Source organism: Oryza sativa, chromosome 6, assembly GCF_034140825.1.
Source record: "Oryza sativa Japonica Group chromosome 6, ASM3414082v1".
In the NCBI taxonomy this organism is placed as follows: domain Eukaryota; kingdom Viridiplantae; phylum Streptophyta; class Magnoliopsida; order Poales; family Poaceae; genus Oryza; species Oryza sativa.
This window is the reverse complement of record NC_089040.1, coordinates 17,810,920-17,819,091: the sequence shown is the minus strand read 5'-3', so window position 1 is coordinate 17,819,091 and position 8,172 is coordinate 17,810,920. Positions and strand designations below refer to the sequence as shown.

Here is an 8,172-nt window from a genome sequence, read left to right as displayed (position 1 = left end):
TAGGCCCCACTGAATAATAACTCCCTTTTTCTTTTATTTGTTTTTTAATCTTTAAGAGCTCATATCTCTTCAACCACAAATCCAATTCCAAGAATTCTTTGATCTAAATTCATCCAATTTCAAATCCTTTATTTTGATACCAAATTTCCTATTTTTAAAATTTTATTTAAAATTCTTTATTTAAAAACCTTTTCCTTATTTATTTATTTATTTACTTTCTAATTCTAAATTTATTTTAATTAACCTTTAAAAAAATATATATATTAAATTTATTTGATTTATTTTATATCCCTTTAATTTTAAATTTCTTGTTTGAAAAACCTTTTTAAAATTTAATTTTCCTTTAATTTCTTTAAATGCCATTTCCTTTCAAAATTCAAATATCTTTTGACCTTTTGTATTTGCCTCTCTTCATACTCCAATTTTGTTATTTTCTTTTACCATTTATTTGTAGTACTTTTTTTTTCTTATAGGTTTTATTTGCTATCTTTTACGTATACGTACGTTAGACAATACAGAAGATCTCATCGACATCACAGGAGCTGGCGTGGATCCAGCCGACTACGCTGAAGCCTTCGAAAGTTTCAAGGCACAAGGCAAGACAATTAAAATTTTGAGCACATTAAATAATCAACCCCCATATTTACTTTATGCATAAGTTAATCATATGAATAACACTATGGTGGTTTCAAATGATATATAATGCTTTTAAACATTGTTATATGAGATTATGGAAAGATACACTGAACATCATTTTATGTGGTTTACTATTCAAACATCTTTTACAAACTTAGAATTCGGTTAAAATGGGCATTTGTGAATGTTGATATATGATGAAGTTTGTTGGTGTGGGGAGTTTGGAAAGTTTTGGGTGGTTTAACCGGATTATAATTACCCCCTTATACCATAGAAATGACATAGTTGCGTCCATCCACACGATCAAGTAATTGGACTTAGCCTAGTACATTGTCCCACTATATGAAAGACTGTTGGTTGGCTCACTAGAAGCAGGATTGGGGTAAACGCATGTGTAAGGAGGTTGGGGGCATGGTTAACAACGGTGGAACCCGTGAAAGCAGCAACCAAGTAGCCTTGCTTAGGCCCAGCAAGTGCCCGACTGCTAGGACGGATCAATATCCCACTCGTGCAGTAACTAGTAGTAAGTGGGACCTTCGAACGGCTCTGGTGTCCTCAGCCTTGCAAACTGTTGACATCGTGTGGGTAAAGCTGGACAGTCTCTGCAGAGGTGAATTAAATCATTTGAATGTCCGTACTCCCGATTCTGGAGTTGTGTCATAAGGGTGATTCCTACTCCTGACATATAAGTAGTTTTAAACATAAAATAGTGGTAAAGATAATGAGAATTTGCTGTTATATTTATTTTCTCTTTATTTTAATATCTTATGCTTAGAAGGATCATATTTAAATTTCCATGATTATGTTCATAACATATTATAAGTGTCTTGCAGAGTACATAAGTACTCATTCTTGAATTATTTAACATATAGAAGAACCGTGTTATGAAGAAGTCCCAGAAGGTAGCGAGGCCTACTACAACGACGAGTTTTTCTAGGCTTAATCTATACTCAAGCTTATGCCTGTGAAGTTTAGTAGCTTTGGGTTTTTCTTTGTACTTTCAAATAAGGTTGTAATAGTTTGTATCTTTAAAACCATTAACAGTTGTATAATTAGTTTGCATGAACAAATTTGTATAATTAATCGAAAGCTGTTCTGTATATCAATCTGTGCGTGATCGAAATCCTGGACGATCACGAGTGGACTTTCGGGGCACCAAGCCTAAATTGGGTGTCCCCACAAATTTCTATGGTAAAAAAGTAAACAATGTGGACAAAATTACCAGTTCTACAAAATTAAAATTAAGGAGGACAAAATGGACAGCGTCCCGTCAAATTAAAATCAGTACACAATGAACAAAATTAGATAAATTATACTAAAACTAGTCTCTACTATTATAAAAAGTTGAAGATATTTTTACCGGTTCTTTAGTACGTCATCTATGTATAAGTCGGTTTTTAAATTTGTACTGTTTTGAAAATACATATCCGTATTTGAGTGGAATTTTAAGTTTGTTCGCTTTTGGAAATAAAAAAGAGTCGTATAAGAAATCTTTTTTAAAAAAACTCGCATGCTAACTTGACATGATTTTCTAGAAAAATATATATCCAAGTGAATTCTCACACTGAATTTCACATTGAACAATAATAAGATTAAAAATAGCCTTCGCCCGTTGCAACGCACATGTATTTTTTCTAGTATTAAAAAAATTGAAAGTGCATTCCAACTTCTGGCAAACAAAGCAAACAATGGGAATATCATTACTGTTATGCAAAACTAAGAACATTTTTCTGTATGATTAAAATTGTTACTAGAAATAAACTGAAATCACCATCCTCCCAAATGAAACTGGTATTCAAAAATAAATGAAAAAAGAACGTTCTGCTAAATTAAAATTAGTATTAGAAAAAAATCAGATAGAGATTTTCTTTCAGCAGGAATATCCATACGGGACTTGTTATAATAAAACAAGCAGGGTGATTAGCGATTTCCAGGAACAATGCGGCTGCTTATTCCTTGAAATCGCGATCCAATAAAGTGCGGCGCGGTAGCTACACGCTGGGAGAAGGCGGGAGCCATGCGCTGGGATTGGGATTTGGGAGACGGGCGTGAACAATGTGGGACGATCGAGCAAAAGTGTTAGATAGCAACAGAGAACTCCCACGTTATAGTTTCACCGTAGTCAGCTGAGACGCCGGAGAAAATAGTCCTGATACCTTCCATTTCTAAGTAGATCGATGCATGGATCCAAATGTGCATGCGCCAGTGTGCTATAATTAAGTTTGACGGACTTAACCATGGAGTACATATATAGGTTTACTTAAAACCCGTGGGATCGGTTGAAGATTAGGGGCGCCACGTCAGCAAATTTACAAAAAAAACCCTGTATTTTTGGTAATTACATACTGGTTTCCACCAACATCGTCCGTTCGATCTCGCGGTAGAGCCGATCTAACCGTCCACATGTCCACTATGGCGGCCCTTTCTCAGCCGTGGGATCGTTGAATCGGCAATCAACGGCATAGATTTCGTCCGGCCGGACCAAACCCTAGCCCCCTCGCCCGTCTCGCCCGCAGCCTGGTGCACGCGCGGCGTCGCCTCTCCCTTCTACGCCGCCACGCCGTCGCCTCTCGCCGCCGCCTCGCCCTTCTTCCTCTGCGCGCGCCGTCGCCGCTGCATCCTCGCCCTCCTCCAGCCATCCTCGCCCTAGCCGCACTACTAGGCTCGCGCGCGCATGACCTCACCTGCCGCCGCCGCCGCTCGCCCGCCGCCGCTTGCCCGCCGCCGCTCGCCTGCCGCTCGCCTGCCGCCGCCGCCGCCGCCGCCGCGGCTGCTCGCCTGCCGCCGTGCCGCTCCCCTCGCTCGGCACACCAGGCCACCTTCTCCCCTCTTCTCTCCTCTCATCTCCAGGCCACCCACCGCCTCCCTCTTCCTCTCCCTATCCTCGGTGAGCTACAGATCCGGTTCGGGGGTCATCGGAATCGATGGTCTCGGCCATTGGTCTCCTCGCCGGTGAATCGTTTTGATACCCTTCTGCATACATTTAGCACAAAATCCACATGGTAAGGCAATGGTTTTGACTTGCCATTAAGCATTTGCATTGCGTTTGCTGGTGTTTTTACATGATCCCCCATCTTGCCTTAGGTTCTGTGGAGAAATTGATGGGCTAGGATGAGGTGTAAGTCGCAGATTACAGAGAGGACGACTTTCATTCTGCGCATCTACCGTCATACTGAACAAGTTATCGAGCTTTCTCCTCTCTTAATCAGGGCTGCGATATTTAGATTATGGTGAGTTTTTCTTGAGTTCAGATTATTTCATATGAATTTAGCTGTCAGAAGTTCGATGGTTATTGGTTTTGTTGCTGCATTGTATGGCACCCCTTGATAGAATAACATCAGGAAGAAAAAAGAAAACCATGATAGGTACTACAAGGCTATAAGTATAAGGTAATATGAGAGCATTCTGCAAACAGGATATGCAATGGAAGGATATTCTTTTTATTAACTTTGCTAAAATACCTGCCAATAGCCCATTATTGACATCAAAACCCCCTAGCTCTAATACTGGGAGCATAACACGCTGATAGACAGTGTGCAAAGCTTTTACTGGTGTCTAATTTGTTGCAACAAAATTATTACTACTTCACCGGATTTATGTGGTTTGTTGTGTTGGTCCAGTTCAGCAAAGAAAGTTGGTAGGATCATGGAGGAAATGAATCGTATGGTTATTTTTTCATTGCTTGGTGGTGTTTCACACAACTCAATCTGCTGCCATATATCCATAAAACAAAACATTCAGAAATGTAGTTATTTAGTACTATCCTAAAACTTACATTCTGCCAAAAAAAATAACTTTTAGCGTGCCTGTTATTTTTATAATTTAATGTGTAAATGATGAAGAGTGCAAGCATCTAATTTTCTCCTCTGCCTTGACACAAGAGTTTAGGCCACTAGAATGTCCTAGCAGCACTGAAAATACTCTATGCATATAAGCATATAAATTTTCCATGTTGCAGGTCTCCAGTTATGCCAGTTTGCTTCTGGTTATGTCCACAACATATTCAATGTTGCAAAATAAATATAATGTAGCCATGCTTCAGGTTACAGCTTCCAATCCACATCTTTTAATATTATGTAGTGTGGCATATGCTTATGAAAGTAATCCATAATACTACTATCTTCTGTTAGGCTTTCACATTTAACTATTTTATTTTGTCGACATCGTTTAACTTGGTGTTTTTTCCCCTTTTCCTAAGTGGTTGGTTGATACTATTACAATAGTATAGATACACATAATGGAGCCATGTTTCAGGTTAGAACTTCCAATCTGCATCTTTTATTGTTATGTTCACCTTCAAATTTTCATGATGTTCAAATGTGCTTAGAAAATCAAGAACCAAAGATGGAAGACATTATTAAGCTAGAAACAAATTACAGCCTTGCAGAGTTAAAAGACTTGAAAGTGGTTGACCATGTCTCAAGACCCAACACTTTCATCTTAGAAATGTTAATTGAAAGCTTTCTCAATGACATTATTTTCCATATATCAATTACTCCAACTAATCTGGTACTAGCTACTGTATATGCATAGTGAATAGTTAGTATTGCTTAAACAATGTCTGGGACCGTTATATTCGTTGTAAGCATATATTTCAATTGTTTTCCTATGATGGTCAGTCAAAACCAGATAATCAAAAAAGAGATAAAAAACTACTCTCTATTGGTTATTTGATTTTCAGGCTTTCAAGAGATTAGACTACTAGGCCTGCATAATTTGAAATGCTATTTAATAAACTATATATGTATTTAAATGTTCAGAAATTTAGTTCCAGTTTAAAATTTCAGGTGTATGCAATGTTGAAAACCACCAAATCTGGGCATTTCCTTCCAAACAACTTCTTTGAGATGAAATAGATTCTGGGCAGTTGTTTCTTCCACCGTCCTTCATTATCTTTGTACTCTCGCATCTAAATTATCCTATGTCAAATGTGCATATGATTTAGTTCACAGCTAAATGCATCTAAAGGGCCAACACCAGATCTTCTGCAGGTAACTGTGGCCTAACATCTAAAGCCATTAGTAGTACCCATGTTCTTTTTTAGTTCATAAGTCCTGGTACTGATGTGGTGATGCTAAGAAAGGTTTATGTGTGATACAATTAATAAGATGTTAACCACAAAAAGAATACAAAAGCTGTGCACTGTGCATTAATTGATACTCCGTAATTTGTTGTTTGCAGACGCAGCAAAAATATATTAGAGTACAAAGGGTAATTTGTCTTTGCCAAAAGAATGGAGTTGATTTTCCTATCTTCTTAATAGGAAAGAATTCAAGTACATAGTCTCTTCTAGGTAATTTCTTCCAGAGTTTCAGTGCTGTCTGGGATTACAAGCAGTCAATGCCTCTTCTTAAGTAATTTCCTTCAGTGTCGTCTGGGATTACAAGCAGTAGATGCCCGATGCCACAAGTGTTAGCTTATATGTGAGAAACCTACAAATACTTAAAATTAGATGCTACTGCCGAACCTACAAATCTGTTCTCAATTCTGATGGGTTTGATGCTTGCCTAAAAGTGCAGAAAAAACAAGGTTGGTATGCCGCATGTCTTCACTTTCTACCACAGAGTTATTGCGCGTTTGTAAACATGGTGAAAGAGATGTATCTCTGAAGCATAATCAATTCATTAGCAATTTCAATGTTAGGTTGTTTTTCTTTAGCCAGCAGCGCAAGAGAAAATAGCATAACAATTTCAATGTTACGCATTTGTGTATTCGACAGAAGGTCCAGTTATGTGCTCCATTGGAGATATTCTTATTCTCTTCTCAAATTGTCGATTGGAGTATTTGGTCGTTCATGTGTATGGCTTAAAATATTCAACAATATTGTATCGAAGTGGTTATCTTCTCATGTTAGACATAAGAATTCCTTCTAGCATGTAACTGTTATTTAAAATTATCGATAGCTTTGAATTTTTGTCTATAAATGTTGCATCTTGCAGCCTCATTTGGTACAGTTACACGCTGCGTAGCGCATGCCTCTTGCTAGTTGTATACAAAGTTGCTGTTGGACTCCCGGCTTTCACCAAATCATCGACCTTTCAGTATCCAATTTATAGGTGAAGAGAGGCTTTATGCATGGTTCAGAATTGGAACAGAGAGCAGCAGCTTTGTAATTGTGAGGCACATGAATTTGTTTGTCCTGTGTGTGTATATATATATATACTAGGTGATATCCCGCGCGTTGCTGCGGATATTGTTGAGAAATTTTAAGCAGGCAACAGTACCATAGGCATTTGAGCAGAAAGGATAAGATTGATTTCTAGTTAAAAAGAGCACATCCCAATTTGCATAGCTGACCAAGAATGTGCAGTGCCCATTCAGCTAACCTTTTCTTTTGATTTTTGTTTTTGTTTGAGGGTCATTCAGCTAGCCTTTTATTTTTCTTTTTTTTTTTTGTTTGAGGGTCATTCAGCTAACCTTTGCTCGAGCAAGATGGAACAACCCGACTGCTTGTATAGCGGCGTTGGAGGGGGTTCCGCATGTGACGCCTGTTAATTAGGGGATTGTTTTTTTTTTTTGACAGGAATTAGGGGATTGTTAGTTGAGAAGGTCGAAGGGCACCGCTTCCTGGCTTTCATGAGATGAGGAGATTTTTAACAGGCCAGAGCAAGCAGTTGTAAGTGTGAGGACAGATACCATTGATCTAGAGACATGCTCAAGAATCCAACAGCTGACAATAAACGATGATGTGGCGCAATGTGGTGCAAGGTTTATAGCAATAATTATTGCAGTGGATACCAACTATAAAAAAGAAGGGATATATATCATGTGACCAGGTGACCTTCTAGCTATAGCAAACAGGGGTTACTGATATAGTGTTATCTTAAGCATATTAGGCCATTCCCAACACAACACACTGACATAGTTTCCATAAACTCCACATCATCATAAAACTACTACTAGATACTACTCTTCCAATGCAAACACCACTATTTATACTTAAATTTAGTGCTACTTATCTCACATGATGTCTTGGATGCTTTGTAGAAACTGTCTCATGCAAGACATTTTTATTCTCTTTCCTCATTTATTCACTTGCCACATTATTTTTCATCCTAGGTGGCAGCCTATTTAATACTATGGACACAATCCTAGTCATTGTGTTGGGAATGGCCTTATAAGAGCAGGTACAATAAGCTGACTAGGCGGGCTCCAAAAATATGCCACATCATCATATTCCTATGTGGAGGGAAGAGAACCGATGAGAGAGAAGCGAGCGAGCGACAAATCTATCGCCTGACGATAGCTCTCTTTCCCACGCACTATCGCTTGCTTGCAGCCCAACTCAGCAATAAAAAACGCGATTTGTGGACCCCACTCACTGCAGCCGATCCATTCCCCCACCATAGCCAATCGAGATCCCCATCCCCTCCACCCCAGCGCCCGCCCGATCTCCGCCCTTCCCGCGCGATCCCGCGCGATGGCGCTCGATCTCCCGCGCCGCGTGCGCCATCTCGATCCCCTCCCATGCAAGCCATCTCTTCCCCTTTCGCGCGCGAAGATCTCTTCCCCTCTCGATACAAATCCACCCAAAAA

At 39.2% G+C, this 8,172-nt stretch overlaps 1 long non-coding RNA gene across 3 annotated transcripts; it reads left to right on the top strand.

Annotated features, from left to right (window-relative positions):
- The first annotated feature begins 3,106 nt into the window (after positions 1-3,106).
- Positions 3,107-6,511, top strand: LOC9269070 (uncharacterized). Of its 3 annotated transcripts, none has more exons than XR_010742149.1 (7): positions 3,107-3,638; positions 3,721-3,866; positions 4,595-4,890; positions 5,424-5,627; positions 5,818-5,929; positions 6,005-6,059; positions 6,151-6,511. It is a non-coding gene; the product is annotated as an uncharacterized lncRNA (long non-coding RNA). The 3 variants fall into 3 exon arrangements; XR_010742148.1 differs by having other exon boundaries at positions 6,156-6,293; XR_010742150.1 differs by lacking the exon at positions 6,005-6,059 and having other exon boundaries at positions 6,156-6,511.
- Positions 6,512-8,172: the final 1,661 nt, after the last annotated feature.